The 17326-nt window shown below is 40.4% G+C and overlaps 1 protein-coding gene across 3 annotated transcripts in view; it reads left to right on the top strand.

The window, feature by feature from the left end:
• SH3RF3 (SH3 domain containing ring finger 3) overlaps positions 1-17326 on the top strand; it is a 275756-nt gene that overhangs the window by 159749 nt on the left and 98681 nt on the right. The window lies entirely within an intron of this gene.

The raw sequence follows: 17326 nt of genomic DNA, 5'->3' as shown, positions 1-17326 counted from the left end.
ATTCCATGTGTGCCAGACCCATCTTTAACCTGAGCTCTTTCCTGTTGTAATTTTCACAGGATTCTTACTTCAGAGTAAAGGCTGAGACTTCTCTTTGTGCAGGCCTGTGGTTCCACCTGTTCCCACTGCTGCCTGTCCTCCTGCTGGTGATACCCTTCCAGCCAGATACCTGGGACCAGGGCTGCAGCCAGCAGTGGTTGCCCTGCCGGTGCAGCTCTGTTGTCCAGGTGCCAGGTGGTGTCTTTGAGGAGCTTTCCTCCCTCATGGGTCAACTAGGGGTGCAAAGACCAGATGGGCACCACATGCATGTATATTTTTCTGAGCTGCTGCCACTCTGCACCCAGTACTCAGAGCAGTATCACCCTGACTCTGCTTGCAGACATTGTCTGGTGCCTCTCTGTAGTGAAGAATCTCTAGTGCCCACAGCAGAGCCTGCTGTACTGTGTGTGGCTCTGGTGCCTGCCTCTGAAATTACTTCTCCAGATTTCTTAGTTAGTGATTGGAGACAAAATAGAGATAATTAGTGCCTGACTACCTAATTATTAACTCCGACAATGACCAATTTGGAATAAACCATCATTAATATACATTGCATTCCCACAGTTGACAAGAACAATAATATTAAAACCAGAATGTGTAGGAACTGTTATTGGGAAACCAGCTGCCTTGCATAAGTTAATGACTAGTTTTCTTCTATCCTGAATGTTTAAGACATGTTAAGTTTGTTGTGATTAAATGAGAAAGCTGGGTTTCTCCCAGATTTCATCCTTTTCCCCTTCTTTTTCTCATCCTGGGAAAGTGCAATGTTACTGTCCTGAATTTTTCTGGAGAAGAAGTGAACTGGGGATTTCTGCACGGCCAGCCACCATTGCACCTCACCACCTTTCCCCAGCTCTAGTTTCATCTGTAGGCTGGCATTGCCTATGCACTGTGCAGCATCTCCCGCTCCTAGGTATCTGTTCTCCATAATTGCTGCTCTTGAAGGGTGAAGGGCTCATAACCTCAGAACAGCCTGTAGGGAACATGTGCAATGTCTTGCTGAAGTTCTCCAAGCACTAGCACATCCTGGGTGGCCATGGAGGAGCAGGAGTTGTGCAGAGTCAGAACACTGATGCTTGCAGATTCTGAAGAGATGCAAACAGGCAGGCAGCCAGCACCAGGGGCCAAGAACACATGTAGGAACGTCTGCATGCATATACATTCATACCAGACACACAAACATTATATGTATGTATATATGTATATATTATATGTGTATATATATATGTATGTATATATACAGTGTATACAATTGTATACCCTCATGTGTATACACACACGTGTATTTTATCTGTTTAAATTTGAAATCTGGATACTCGAAAGGCCTATTCAAATGAGATACTTGGGTGCCATGGCCATATTTGTGCAGTGTTTTGTAAAACCAAAGGGAAGTGATCCTCCAGGCCACCTATTTCATCCACATAGTGGATGAAGGCTTTGTTCCGAATATGAGCTTATGCAAGTATTCAAGTTATACAATTATGTTACTGTTGTCAGCTTCAGATGTTATTTTGCATTAAAAATTAAAAGGAATCAGCAGGTCAAGTCCCAAAGAAGTTTTGAAAATCTCAGTGCTGATATTTATAAAATAAATCCATTAAACAAGTAGTACTTGAATGTAAAAACACTCCTCAAGTCTGTCCAAGTCCATTAAGTGGTTTTCAAAATCTTGGCAAAATGTGTAGAATAAGCAAAGTTTAATTCTCACAGTAGCCTTCCACTTGTGTCAGTTGATTGGCTGAAGTGTGTGGGATTTCACATGGCATCCTAAGCCCTGCACTCCGGATAGAGTGAATTCCAGCTTGGCAGCCTCTGATGTCCCCAGTTGCTCCCACGGCCCAGACAAGAGCTCTTACCCTTGCTGTGCAAGCCAGAGCATTAGAAAACAAGCCGGTCACTTTGAGAATCTCAGGGTTTAGCATGCCAAGGCTACAAACAGTGGATATAATCCTTGTTGTGGCCCCCTGTTGTAACACTTTGTCCTGGCAATGTGCTGCCATATCCTTCACACAGGTGCTTGCACAAAAGACTTTTGCAGTTGCTTACAAAGCTTTTGCAATGGGTGGTGAGGAGGGGTGGTTAGCAAATTCCTCACCAGGATCACCATTTCTGTAAAGGAAGCCCAGAAAGACAGCTTTTAGAGCAAGACCGTGGTGGCAGAAAGAGGCACAAAAAGCCAGCAGACATTGAAATATACCTTGCCCCTGCAGTGTTTTAGAAAGTCTCTATCTCAGCATTATATTTGGTTATCTTTACAGCCACATGTGTGTAACATGGCATGGATCTTATTCTTTATTCCTTACAAGTGTTTAGCAAGCATGCTTGCGTGTCTGCAGAGAGGGTTTTTCCTGCCTCTGTAGTATCATCTCTGTCCCAGCTTCAGAGAAGCTACAAGTGGATAAGGAACAAATACTCACAGCTCACAATGATTACTTTTACAACATGAGTCACAAACAATATGTTCTGTCAAGGAGAGTTTGGGCTATTGTTTCTTCTTACTTTATTGTTGTCCCTCATCTTCAGTAGAAGTCATTTGGGCTGATAATTTGTTTTAATTTGTCTACAGAAAAAAACCCACAACATGATGAAATTGATCCTCAATGTGGCTTCTGTCCTGAAATAAGCTATCTGTATGGTTTGAAGTCATACTCTTATTAGGAGGACTTTTGGACCTTCAAAGCCCTGAAAAAATTTATTTTATTTAAATTTTTTCTTTTATTTCAAGCTAGCTCCTTCATTCTTAATAACTGCTGTTATTATCTCTGTTTGAAAGTTGTGTTCTGCTGCTATGTGTAAAATCAAGAATAATGAAGAATAAAATGTGTCCTAATAGATTTAAGTATCTTGAAGTGAAATTTGAGGGCAATGGTATTGCCAAGTATTTGGAGGGATGCATCCTGCTCAGATGGGCAGGAACTGGAAATTCAAAAATCTGAGCTGTTAGAGCAGAGTTTCTGCCTGCAACCCTCAGAGCAAAGAAGATTGACCAAGATCAAGAAGCCTTATGAGTCAGTGGTAGAGCAAGGCAATTATATTGGGCACTGTGACTGTAATACCAGCAAATTACAACTGATGAAGTGCCAACCCATTGTTATAATGTTTTATGGCAGCACGAGCACTGAAAGCTGTGATTAAGTAATATTAGGAGCTTTAAAATTCTTTTTACAGAGCAGCGAAGCAGAGTTATGAGGATCTTCTCCTGTTCTTCACAGTCAAAAAAAGAAAGAAAAAAGTAGAAAGGAGGTCTAGGAGAAAGAGGGAGGAGGAGAATGGGCAGAGCCGATGGTTTCAGTGCCCTGCAGCATAGGTCCAGAAGACTCCTCAGGGAAAACAATTCTTGCAAGTCAGTGTTTAAAAAGAGTTAAACCAGAAGTGAAAATAAAACAAAATCCAAAGGCAAATGTACTTCTTAAAGAAAATAATGATTTTTCATTCCAAAATTATCTTTGCAGAGCAGACCATCCATTTAAGTTTTGTGCTGTACTACAGGATCTAGCAGTCATCCTAAACCAGCATAACCCACACAGGGAAATGTGAGCACATTTACCAGGATCCCAGCTGAGGTTGTTGAGCAGTGTCACGGAGATCCATCTTCCCAGCAGCAGAAGGTCCTTAGCTGTATAACTTTGCTGAGGGTAGCCTTTAGTTAGCTTGCAAATGAATGCAGATGATTTACACTTTCAGGCTGGATGGCAGATTTTGTCCTTTTTTTCTCTTTATGCAGATTCTCATCAGCCATCTCCCATTATGCTGGTGTTCTCAGGGGCAGTCATCACAGCTATATTATTGAAAACTCAGATGTGTCTGCATCTGTATTTCTAGTTCTAATAGCTATTTTGACCATTTTCAACAAATCATTGTTGCCCTGTCTACTTCTTTTCTATGTTTTTTCTCTCCCCAGTCTGTTTGGTTTCTCCTTTCAGCTGCAGGACAGATGGGTCCCTATGGGACTCTCATAATAATTAATTTAACCTTGATGTCTGACCCATCATTTATTTTTGTGTGGTCTTGGTGGTAGCACACTCTGGAATCTTTCCAAGTATCTTTTATGAAAGCCTTCCAAAAAACCTGCAGAATTAGATGTTCATTAAATAGTAACATTTGTTTGGTGCCTTTTTCAAAAAGAACGTGCAATCTCTGTTTTTAAGGACTGACAAAATGGTTCATTTTAGCCTCGCAAGTATCATTTGATGTGAATAAAAATGGAAGCTTTTGAAAGGTGGGTAGATGGGAGCTAATGTAGATGATTTTAGAAAAGCTGACTTACTAAATCTCAGAGGAGCAAATTAATCCCAGTAGTAAGTAGGTGTAACACTAATGAGTTAAGAATTATACCCATTAACATCACAATTGATTTTTTTCTGTTCTCTCTCCTTTTGTATGTCAGATAAAAATGGAATAAGAACCTTGTAAAGCTGACAATAACGTAAGCTCGAAGAGATGTTCAGCCAATTTCTGCTGAAAAACTTTATTGATATGCATTTTGAAGTTTTGTACATATTCTTGTTTAAAGAATTTCATTCCTGCACCTTCATAGCTTCTAAAAAATTGGCCCCACTTGATTTTATCCTATAGAGAATACTATAGAATATTCCAAGATACTTTGTGGTATCAGATTCCTGTGTGAATGGAGTACAAAATACAGTTCTCATGTTTCACATTCAAACTAAAACGTGCAGAATTTGTGTTGTAGGCTGAAAGTGGGATCTCTATTTTCACATCAATCCATGAATAAAACTCATTGATTTAAAGTAACCTTACATGCATACAAAGTCAAATAACTTATGGAAGTTCAAATAAAGATTTTGTTAGTCAGGAAAACTAAAAATATTAGCTGTAAGAGGTGAAAAGAAGATTAAGTATACAACATATTACAATATATAAATATATAAATATATATTTGTCTATTATGTATATATTATATATTTACATTATTTTTAATCTGTGGCCCATCTTTTCTGCATAACAGCTTGATTTCTTATGTTCCCTTTTGCTTCTATAAATAAAGAACCTTGTGCTCTTTGATTTAATTTCCTATGTAAAATGTAAATTAGCATGACTTTGGGCAGAAAATTTGGAGGTTTTTTAATTTTACTAGTTTCTTTTAAGTTCTGTGTTGGTTTCTAGTACCCTTCATAAAATGATCGTTCATACAGATTCTCTAACACTTTCCTCCCTCTTCAGGATACAAAACTGAGCCGCACTGTCACCTTTTGACTTAAATGTCAGGTTTCCCCTGGACTAGCTGAGCACCTCAGCTCTGTAGACCTTTTTTGAGTTACTCACTCCTCTCAGGCTGTGTCTGGACAAGTCAAAGCAGGGCTGCTTTCTGGTTTCTTTGTCAGGGAACACCATGTTTACACTGAAAGTTCATCTCAGGTGGGTGCCATAGAGGGGAAGCCTGCATACAAGGATAGGTTGGAGTACTGTCATACTTGAGTCATCCTGCAGCCCAGACAATGATGAGATCTGTGTGAGCCATGGTGAGAGCCAGCATGTAAATTTAGACACAGCTGTAGGTTGTGAAAATTTGCCTTTTGAGAGCTGACAGTTTTAGTTACAGGTCTTCTCTTGATTTTACTCTTGCCTACTTTCATTTGAATGAACTCAAAATTATTCAGATTTATATGTTATGACCAATATTTCTGTTCATCAAAACCAGATCCAAGTTGTTATCACCTCTTATTGTTTCAGGGCCTGTTAAACCAGAAACTTGCCAGCTGTCATATCCAAAAATATCTTTCCCATCCACCCCTGCTAATTATGAGTAACATGTGAATTTCCTAGACTGTGTTTTGTAAAAATAACTCTCTGGAGCAATTTATAGCAAAAAAGGTTTCCAGCACAACCAGCTTAAGCACACAACCTTTGCAAATAAGCCCATTTCCTGAGTCTTTCAAAGTTATATCTATCAATTCTGTGTCTGTACAGGGCATTTTTGAAGTGCTGCTTCCTAGATGCCAAAAATTAGGTTCCTAGGTATCTAAGCTGATCTGATAACAAGACTTCGGTCTATAGCCACAATCCACTGAAGGATTTCCAGCACTTCCCCTGCAAAATCCAGTCTGTCATCTGCTTGGTGCAAATTGACTGAGATCTGACCTACATCTGCTGCCATTTCCCTGTGCTCTCAGCACATCAGCCCTTCCCCTCACCTCCAGATCACCTGAACCATGCTTGTGCTTTAAGATATGTTTTCTGGTCCTGGGTGCAATTCTGTCTCATTTCTGTTATTTCTACACTGAGTTTTGGGTTCTGCCCCAAAGATTTTGCTCTTCTGTTATGGTTGCAGTGTTGCTTGTTTTGCAAAACAAGCACTAGTGATGATCTCAGAAGGAGGAAGTAAATAGCACAGCTCTTCGAGATAACTTCTGCCTGTGCAACAAATGTGTTGGATTTGCCAGTGCTGCTCAGAAGCCTCTGAGAAGATGGAGTCTCTGCACACAACCATTGCGGTGACAAACTCCAGCAATGCAGTTTCCAAGCACTAGAAATTAGCATTCCCGATTGAGCATACCCACTATCCCAGGGCTCTGAGTGGAGTCTAGAGGATATCATCAATAGTCCATGCTCTCTAGAGAAGCTACTGAAGAGATCTTTCGGCTTTTCCAGCCATTGATCACCTCTGACAGCTTCTAAACATTGTTTCAGCACTGATGACTTCCTGGGATCTTTTTCCTTTTGAAAAGAAAGTATATTTCAGTCTCACCTAGAGCTAATGCATGAATGTATATTAAGAAGCTATATGTCAACAGATACACTGTCTAGCAGTTAATTAAACCTAAAATCCTAGAGTATTTCATTATTTCTCACACCAGCATTCTTCATCTTGTTTCCTAGTGTCCTTGTTAGTGCATGTTGCACATCTTAATTAACTTCCTTCTTGGGGAGCTTTCCTGATGACTTAAAACTCTGAGTGGGGATCTTAGATCCAAGTGTAGACATGGGAGGTGGGCAGGAGGGTTTGGGCAGACAACCCTGGCAAACGGGCTGCCTTATCTGCCCCTTTTTCAGTGGCCACAGCCCCATGAGCAAAGAGCAAAATGTTTCCATGTGTCTGCCACAGCACTGATGCTGAAAATGAAGAAAAGTGAGTCCAATATTAAACCTCAGAGTGTGAAAGGACCTGGCAGAGGTGGAAGCATATGTTATCTTTTGCTGTGCCAGTGGTGGATAAGATGGTCTCCACCAGAGGGACAGGAGGGACAGTTGATGAGAGTGACACCAAAAAGGAATTGCCAAGGAGTGCCTGTTAGAGCACCCTTGGATCTCTGTTTTCAGAAGACAGCATGTTGCATAAGTATGATGGAGAGACATGGATTTGACAGATGAAGCATTCAGTGGATAAGGAATGGTCTGGGTGGTCACATTCAAAGAGTGGCAGTCAACATCTTGATGTCCAAGTGGAGAGCAGTGATGAGTGGCATTCCTTGGGGGTCAGTATTGGGACCAGTGCTGTTTTAAACTTTTGTTGGTGATATGGAAAGTAGGATCAAGTACACTTGAGGTTTTCTGATGACACCAAGCTCTGTGGTGTGGTCAACACACTGGAGGGAAGGGATGGCATCCAGAGAGACCTGGACAGGCCTGAGAGGTGGGATCATGTTAACCTCACGAAGTTCAACAAGGCCAAGTGCAAGATCCTTCACCTGGGTCAGGGCAATCCCAAGCACAAGAACAGATTGCATGGAGAATGGATTGATAGCAGCCGTTAAAATAACATCTTGGAGGTGCTGGTGGGTGAGAAACTCAAAATTACTCAGGAGTGTACAGTCACAGCCCAGAAATCCAGCCACATCCTAGGCTTCATCCAAAGCAGCATTGCCAGTGGGGCAAGGAAGATGATTCTCTGCTCTCATGAGACCCCACCTGCAGTGCTGTATCCAGCTCTAGGGATCCCAACATAAGGAAGATGTCAATGTGTCAGAACAAGTCCAGAGAAGGGCTACAAAGTTGATCAGAAGGCTAGAGCGCTCTCCTGTGACAGGGCTGGAACTAGATGATCTTTAAGGTCCTTTCTAACCCAAACCATTCCATGATTTTATGCTTATTCTACCATGGTAAATTGTCACAAACGTCTCTGAGCTTGACCTTTTGAACTTTTAAAGAATGACAAGTTTCCTGATAGGATGTAGCAATGAATCAGGTTTTTACCTCTTTCTTTACTTCTTATTGTCGCAGATGCTGAAATGGTCATACTGTTTTTATTCTAGCCACAAAGAGATCTGGGAGTGTGTGTGTATGCTGAATGCATGCTTCAAATAATAAAAGTAACAGATGAAGTTGGTTTTTTGCCTAAAAATGTTATTAGCTGTGCCAAAACCAGATGTTTAAGTCTGAAATCCTCTGACATTTTGTTAGGTGTTAGAGCTGAACATTGAAAAAACCAAATTCAAAAGACTAGAGGAAGAATCTGCAAATTAAAAACAAAAATCAGAAACAGGGGAAGATAGTTGGAATTAATTTAGGAATCTCTATCTTTTCCAGATTTTCTCTAGAACACACAGGACTCCTGAGGGCTGACCCTTTCGTGTTTAGTCTATCCTGTAGAAGCAATTGCATTGGTTTTGCTTACTTTATTCCTTTACAGAGTAGACCAGCCATTGTTTATTTTATCTCCTGTTGCATCGTTTTTGAATGTAATACTGGCATTCTTTTAATCTGATAAAAGCAAGGGTGCTGCCAAAGGGATTGTCCTGCTTTTACCTCATGTGTGACAATTCTTTCCTTCTGCCCTCCATGTTCCAGGACCACCAGATATATCTGTGTACTGAGATGAATCAGGGAAGACGCCCTGTTGAAAGCTATTCATTTAAGTTGGAGCTGTTAGTTTCCAGTCATACCTGTTTCATCATGCCATTTCCTGCATAGTAATGAACATCCATGCTGATGCAGGGCAGAAGGAGGGAGGATAGGAAAGGAGGCCATGTGGTATCTCACACTGCAGAAAAGCATGTCTGTGAGGGCAGCAGCTCCCACCCACAGTTATCCTGCAGCAATTGCTGCCGTTGCACCGTGCTCTGAGCCATCATACCGAAACGGTGAAGAGAGGAATGTGGGACTTTGTGCAAGCAACCTCTTCCACCTCCTAGTTGTCCCTTGACTTACCTAATTATTTTATTAAGTTATAATTTTATGACAAAGTATACTAGATACTCCATAAACCAGGTTAATAATATTAGTCTTTGCTTAAGTGAGGCTGGAGGGAGTGTCCTGCTCTAAATCTTGCTTTGAAGTCTTCCGATCTGTTTACACACAACTGAGTCAAATTGACAGGAAATTTCATGAGAAAGCTTTCTATAATAGTATTTTTCTGTAACAGAATTTTTCTGGAAACCTTGGGACAAAGCAGGAGAGGTGCCAGAGCATTCAGACAGTGATAGACTCATGCTGGAGATATTTTCCTCTTACCACATGGCTAAAGGGATGGCACTGAGTGAAGAGGCAGCTCTGTTTCTCAAGAAAACAACCATGCAGAAGGAGGGAGAGCACTCCCTGATGGTCATCTCCCTTATCCCCTTTCTCTGATCTGCTTCAGTCTCAACAACATAGTAAGGAATTTACAGTCATAACTTCCTCTTGTATCCTTTTTCTTTTCTTAGCCCAGGAGGAAGGACTATGACTTTAACCTTTGATAAATAATTTCCTCAGCATCTTCCCTCCTTGCTCCAGTCTATTGCTTAGACTTGCCTGTTCCCAGCCGAAGCCTTTCAATTCCATAGGTGCATCACTCAGGATAGAGATGTGTGTGGTTATATTGATTTGGTGGATGCGAGGTTTTACTGTCCCTCAATATATGAATTATGGGAGTGGAAGAAGAACTATGGAGATGATTAATACTGAATTCTTGGAAATGTCCCAGGCCAGATGAGATCTGGGAGCTCTTGATATTGGCACTGAGCTTCTCTGCCTTATAGCACCTGGAGGGCTATCATTGTTTAACCCTGGCTGGTTACTGCTTAGGGTCATGCTCTGTCTCAAGCACAAGGTTTTGTCATATGGTGGTCCTTGAAGGCACAAAAGCACTCTTGAGGCTGAGTTTAAGGTCAAGGGCAGCTCCACACCATTCCAGTGACATATAGGTCTGCTTTTGCATGGAGGAACTCTCACTAAGCACATACCCGAATTTTCTGTGCAGTACACAGTTAAGTGTGTTACTTTGACCACTGGTTAAAGAGGGAAAATGTACTTTCATGGCAACTAATAAAGACATTACCAGTGAGAATCATATCCTCATGAATGGTTTCACTCATTCATGTGGCTGGCAGTTCTACCAGTCTTTGTCCAACCTGATTGCTGAGCTTTTGCAAAGATCAAACTCTTATCAGGTCATACCCTGATTATGGCTACATCCTTTTTGCATCCTTAGCAAATACAGATGTGCCTCATTATTGACAGTCTTATATGGTCATCTGCTGCTACTCCTTTCTTTCTTTCTCTCTGGAGCCTTTTTCTGTTCTCTAGAGCCCATAAAACTTGCCCTTACTTGCAAGCCTTTGCTTACTCATTACTCTCTCTGCCTATTGTCTTTTATTTATTACTGAATTTCAGCTATGGCAATCTGTCAGGTTTTTTTAATCCAAATTTTCTTCCATGGTGCTCTGTTTTTCACTGTTGTGATGAATGCTCCAAACATCTGCATCAGCATTGCTCCTCTGGATTCTTCTCTAAAATTGTTCTTGGCTGTGATGGCTAGAGAAGATGTATGTTGTGCAAAATCCTCTGTTTGTCTTGCTGATAAGACTCTTGCATTATATATTTTGTCTATAACTATACATTGTCTCTTGTCTCCATCCTAAATCATGCTTTCTTCGGGCCAAGAGCTGTCTTGTTGTTCTGTGTTTACATAATGCTTCTCACAATGAAATTCTGATGTGTGGTGGGAGCTTTTCAGAATTTAATGGCAAAAATAATAAAAATATGAATAAATGTCTCTGTGTGACTGCATCACATGATGTGGTCACAGTTTGCAGAATTTCAGTTTCCTTGGGACAACTTGTCTCTCTGCCTACAGAATGCAGGTGCAATGCAGGGCAGTCTGTTTTCAGAAAGGAATGTGTTAGGAAAATATTTGAGCTTGAGTAATTCCACAGACAGGAAAAATACCCCCAGTGTTCTGCAGTTTCAGAAAGATTTCCTACTGTGCAGATTTTTTGCTAGCCCATTCCTTTTGCCATCTCAGAGTTCAAACAGCATGGCCTAGAGCAGTGGTTTTCCAAATTCCTTCCACTTGTAGCATACTAGCATAAACAGCATTTGCATATGGATGTCATAAAAATGACTAATGCTGGCAATCATCACACTTTATTGCAGTAATGTGACACATGTGCCTGAGCATCCTAAACGATCTGCTCCAAGCTCATTGGGGCTTGAAGAAATGGCACACCTCTTATCTAGCAGTGACACCTGTGGCAGTGCAGGCTTGGACAGAAACCAGAACATTGATCCAGCTCCAGATGAGTGCACAAGAGGCAAGGGCACTAGCTGGGTATTCACTGCACTGGGTATGTGTCCTTTACCCTAAACCAGAAATTAAACTCAAAAAGTTTAATTAAGAACAAGTAACATTTCTACTTTGATAGCCAGGGGGTTCAATGTACTTTTGACTGCAGCTGTTGCAAGTCAGTGAAGAGACCTCTCACTCTGAACTCAACCTTGCCCCCAATCATATTTTAACATCTTGGATTCTCCAAAGAGGTCTATAAATAGTTCTTTGAGGTGAGGGGCAGTGATTCATGCCATGAGTGTGACACTGAGTGCTGCCATTTTCAGTCAAGAATTTTCAGAATTTCAGAATTTAGGGAATTTATCACAGTTCACCCTTGTCAGATTTTTCTTCCACAATGTGAGGGGGGAGAGTTGTGAACCCAATTGCATCATTGTATAGCACAGAAAACTTATTTTCATATCTTGCAGACTGGCTTTCAGTTACTGGTCAAGGTTCCAAAAAAACTGAGAAGTGTCTATTATGAAGTGTGAAATAGCCACAGCCCAAGCCCCATAATGCCATCCCAATCCATTGTCTGCCTTTTAGCAGTATAACAGAAGTATAGAGGTCTCCAAGGTAAGACAGGGTTATGTAAAAATCGTTTTAAAATAACTGGTCACTGCATGGAGCAAAAAAGGATGCAAATTAATGCTCCCACTGAGGAAAAAGAGCCATGCTGCTGTACCAGGCGTCAGCACATCTATGTGGGAAGAAGATGCTTTAAATGTGCAGGCAATTCAAAGTAGAGTTTGCTCTGTAATAACCACAGGAGACACAAACTCGAGCTGTCAAGCCATGTTTCTCTCAGCACAATTGCTTTTTTCATCTGTTTGCAGAGTTAAGAAGACCAGTCTTCCTGTCACACAAACAATTAATGTATCCTGGTACATTTGCCCATTTCAAACACACATAGTTCATCTCCCATTTCAGAGAAACATCTCAGAACTCTCCCTCCAGGGAGTCATCTGATGGTTTGGTGAAACAGCAGCACAGTATGTCCTGACTCATACTTTCACCCAACTGGCAGATAGTAAACCCAAAGACTGGATGCATCTCTCCAAAGACACAGCAGTTTTGTGACAGACAGCTGACATCTATTTGTGTTGGCTGCTTCCAGAGAAACATGCAGAGTGACCCTGGAGCTGATGCAGGAACCTTCCACCACAACCAGCAACCCTGCTTTATAGCCAGCTGTATATAGCCTCATGGGATGTCACACTACTGTAAATGCCCTGTACCACATCCAGCAGTCCTTTTCTGTCTTGTATTTGAGAAGCAGAAGCCAGAAGACGATGTAGTAAAAAATGTCTCTAAATATAGTACACACAGAGCAAAGGCTGTTTATCACAACCTTTTAGTACTAATATCTGCTTGAATTGTATATACCTTGGCTCCTTTTACAATCAATTGAACCAAAACATTTTCTTGGCATTTGCTTTCATTCTTCATTTCTGCTTTACCAGAGATAGAGAGTACAGTGCATTTATTTGTATGTGATCCCCCACAGGTAATCTTCAGTTGCAGGGCATAAAACTTAATTTTCCCCGATTGCACAAGATTTCTTATTCTATGCAAAGTTGTAAATCTCTGCAACAAAGACTCCTTGCTTGCTCAGTGTAGGCAAAGCCTTGCATTACTTGAAAAATTACTTTGGCTTTGCCATGTGCTCCTTGTGTTGCCATTCCAAGAGCCTCCAAGACCTCCAAAGATTCATGCTTTCTGCAGGTAACATTGATGGTGTGAGGTGATAGTGTAGGTCTTCTTCTCATTACCCACCAGAACACTTTTCTTATCAAATTTATAAAGGACTTCAGCAAATATATGGGTTTTTTCTTTTATCCTTTATGTTTTGTCTCATTAAGCTGGAAGCAAGTGTTTTCCTTAAAAAAATGTTGCATTGTTGCTTCTTTCACACAACCCTGATAATTCCAAAACCAGCATTTTCAAGAACTATTTCCAGGAACAAATATGAGAGTATGAGCAAAAGTCATGTCTGGTAGCATGTGTGCACAGTGCAGCTATCAGGAAGAGAAGGGTCTCAGCAACAACATGAGCATGATGTTCCTCATTCACAATCCCATTTATAATTACTTGGGGTCACACAACATAATTTGGAAGCCATTTGCTTTAAGACTCCCAGGCCTGGTGTATGCATTAACTCTGAAGACATCCTCTGCCCTTAGTTTGTGGTACTTAACTCCCTTAGCTGATGGTATTGAGCCTGTCAATTTTCTGTTAATTCATAATTTTAAGGGTATTGTTGATCACTTGAGGAAGCAATAGCACCAGGAACCTTGTGAAACATTAAGGAAGGAAGGAGGTAGAAAGTTGCCTGCAAACTCTGAAAACACAAAACTTGGCTCTTTCTAAAGATATTGCATAGAGTTTACGTGTGATCCTTACAGCTCTGCTCCAGGATCTAAACAATCCTTCCTAGCCTGTGCTGAAGTTTTAGGTACAGTTGGCTACTAGTGAAAGTTTTCACAAGTGAAGGGCTTTCTAGATGCAGCACAAGGTTGCTTCAGAGGGCTCCCATCCTTGCACTAACTGGCTGTAACAACACAGGGCTCCATACAGCTGCCAGGTTTTGGCGAGGCATGAGGACATGATCTGAACTGCTTCTGAAAGCCTCCTGATTCATCCGGGTCCCCAGCCAAGGTTGCTGCCCAGCGTAAGACTACTCACACTTCTGCTAGCACCGACCTCTTCCCTCATGGTGCAGGTGGACACCTGGACTCAGGAGGGGAGTCACAAAGATTTTCCAATATACGAGAACAAGAGTGAAGGATACTCAGCATAGCCAGAAAGCTGGTGGCTTTCTATTCAGAAAGTGTTAGTGTTGTTTAAGGTCTCCCATGGCCATTCCCCACACAGGGACTTTCAGCCAGGAGTCCAAGTACCCTGTTGAACTCCTAAACCACCTTGGCTTTGGTAATTTCTTGTCTTAGCTGAGAAGCATCTTCTGTGAAACAGTTTCCTGATGGACATCTTGTCAAAACAAGCAAGTTCCTGGGAAGTACTTAAGTTCCAATGAGTTTCATTTTTTGATGAAAAAATAGTTTGTCAGTAAAATCTACACAAGCTTCAACAGGGACTCTTCTGGTACTGAAATTGGTGCCAGATGGGCACTAGTCCTTCCACTGTTGAAGGCAGCTGGAGTTTTGCCACTGACTTCAAAGGAATTAGGATCAAGCCCATGAATTCATGACTGCACTTTTTACTTAGCTTTCTGAATAATTTATAAGTAAAAATAGGCTGTACTCTCCCACTATTTCTGATGTTGAGTAAAGCTGTGTTTGGTTATATTTTTTGCTTTCAAAGGAGCTTTGGTGTAGTCATGAGTGTCTCATTATGGAAAAGGGTGTCCATAGGGGACAGATAGAAAGAAAAAGGAAATCCTTAGGCATATCGAAGGCACACAGCAGATCAGAGATTCAGAGATGACAGATGAGAGCAAGAGAGTCCTCATACTTGGAGCTGAAGGCTAAATAGCTAGCATTGTTTCAGGAAGTGGAGGGGGATCTAGAAATCATACTTCTTTTTGGTGAGTTCATCTATTTTTAATGATGTTGCATTTAGTTTTATTTTCTTTCTTCTCAGTTCTTTAGACATTAGTTTCCATAAGGTTTGTTGCCATGCTTAACTCCTGAACAGACTTTGCAGCAGACTACACATTTCTCTGGGATACACCAAACTTGTTCTCCAGCACTGCAAACCATTTTCCTTCTTAAAACTAAAAATGGGAAAAGAAAAAAAATTCCCAGTTCACCACCCAGGGCTTAGTGTTTACTTCTGCTGCACGCATCATTTATTTTGATTCTGCAAGATCATGATGACACGCTCTTCCAAGCACATGCTGTTCTAATATGCTACATTCCTTCAGCCCCTCAGTGCGTTAGAAGTGACATCGCTGCTAAATGAGAAAGATCTTGTGTTTCAGGCAAATAGATTGCTAAGTACTGCTGCCTTTCAAAGACCCATGTTGTAGACAAAAATTATTGGCTTGCTTTTTCCTGACTATACATTGTTGTGTATGTGGATGACCCTGGTTAGGAAGGCTATCTGCTGTAGGGTTTTAGGAACTTCATTCCTTGAGAACATGCTGACAATATCTAGCAGGCTTTTGGAAAAGAGAATGAGACATATGCCTTAACCTATGAGTGGAGGAACAGAACACTTGAAGTTTAAGATGTGTCATAGGAAAGTATTTCTGCAGCTATCATTTTGTCTGAATCTGCTCAAGCAAGCGCATGTACTGCGCTTCTTATATTTTCTGGGTGCATGGAATAACTCTGCTCTCAATCACTGTGTGGGTTTCAGAAATCTATCTTCCATGATGGATAAACCACTTGCAGAAAGTCTGTTCCACATTTTCTTGTTCCTCCCTGGCAATAAATTAGAAAAGGCAATAGTGGATTGTTAGAGATTAATACAAAACCATTAAATAATGTTTTAGTATTTTCTCTTTAACTGTGCCTTACTAATTACTCTTTATAAAATGGCATCTAAATGAATAATTGAGGCAAGATTTTGTAGGTTTTGCCAAATGAATTTAAATTGTCCATGGAGTACTTTGGAGGCTTTCTCTAGACACTGTTTAATCTGAATTACCAAAACATGTAAAAAATTAAAATTATAGATACATTCAATATGACTTGGTTGAAGAACCTTTAGCACAAATTTGTTTGCTAATATCCCACTGGTAAACTCTTGGAATTGCTGTGTGTCCTCTGCACTAACTTACCAAAGAACATGTAAAATATTAGGTAAAGTATTATGTACTTTCTCCTAATGTCCATTTGAATCAAAGGCTGTTTTGTTATTTGGCTACAGCAGAAGAAAGATTGTAATCCTGCATTTATTGGTAGGGATAATAGTGAGGAAAAGCTGTTTTAGCTTTCTGAAAGACTACTTTTTGGGTCTGAAAATGCTTTTACAGACACAGTCCTCTCAGGAACCCAGCAGAGACAGAAGAATCTTGTATAGTTATGCCCTTAGTTACTTAATAATCTCACTGTGCTTCAGAACATAAATTATAATAGTAGCAAACTAGTTTAATGAGGGCATATGAACTTAATATTTCCTGAAAGTACCTACTTTGAAGTGAAAATGCAGTAATAAATTCAGACTGTTTATTTTAATCACAAAATCGGATATGGAACTGCAAGTTGCCAAAGTCTCCGCAAGGCATAAAGTAGGGATGTACATGATCTTCTCAATATTTATGAACTGTGAAGTATAAAAATCAGCAGTCCCTGGATGAAAATATTTTCAGTCTTTCAGGGGGACATTGTGAAGATGTTTTATTAATAATTTTAATTTTGTTTTCTGCTCTGCTCAGTGGTTCCTTTCTAAAAACTTGAGCATGATATTTTTTCTTTCCAATTTGTTCTTTTGTATTAGGTATGTAGAGATTTGAGGGGATTTGCAACTTTTTTCTTTTAAAACAGGTTTGAGTCTTATACCTGTATTTCTTTTCTATATGTTCTGATCTTATACCTGTATTTGAGCAGCACCATTCTTTAGCTAATAGTTTCCATACAGACAGAAAAAAAGATTTTGTAGCAAATGGAAGTCTTAATATAGTGTACTTTTTGGTCCAAATTGGCTCCAATTTATCAAAATACTGAATCAGATGTGTAAAACTGAGAATTTAAGCAATCTTTTCTTATTTAGAAAAGAATGACATTTTAGTCATACATTAGTAACACTTTGGTCTGCACAGTATCAAGTGCATGCTGAAGTATATTTGTAAGCCACACAGTGAAGTCCTCTCTTTGGCAGGGCATATGTCAGTCA

This window comes from Cyanistes caeruleus, chromosome 3, assembly GCF_971803275.1.
Source record: "Cyanistes caeruleus chromosome 3, bCyaCae1.hap1.1, whole genome shotgun sequence".
In the NCBI taxonomy this organism is placed as follows: domain Eukaryota; kingdom Metazoa; phylum Chordata; class Aves; order Passeriformes; family Paridae; genus Cyanistes; species Cyanistes caeruleus.
This window is presented reverse-complemented; position numbering and strand designations above follow the sequence as displayed.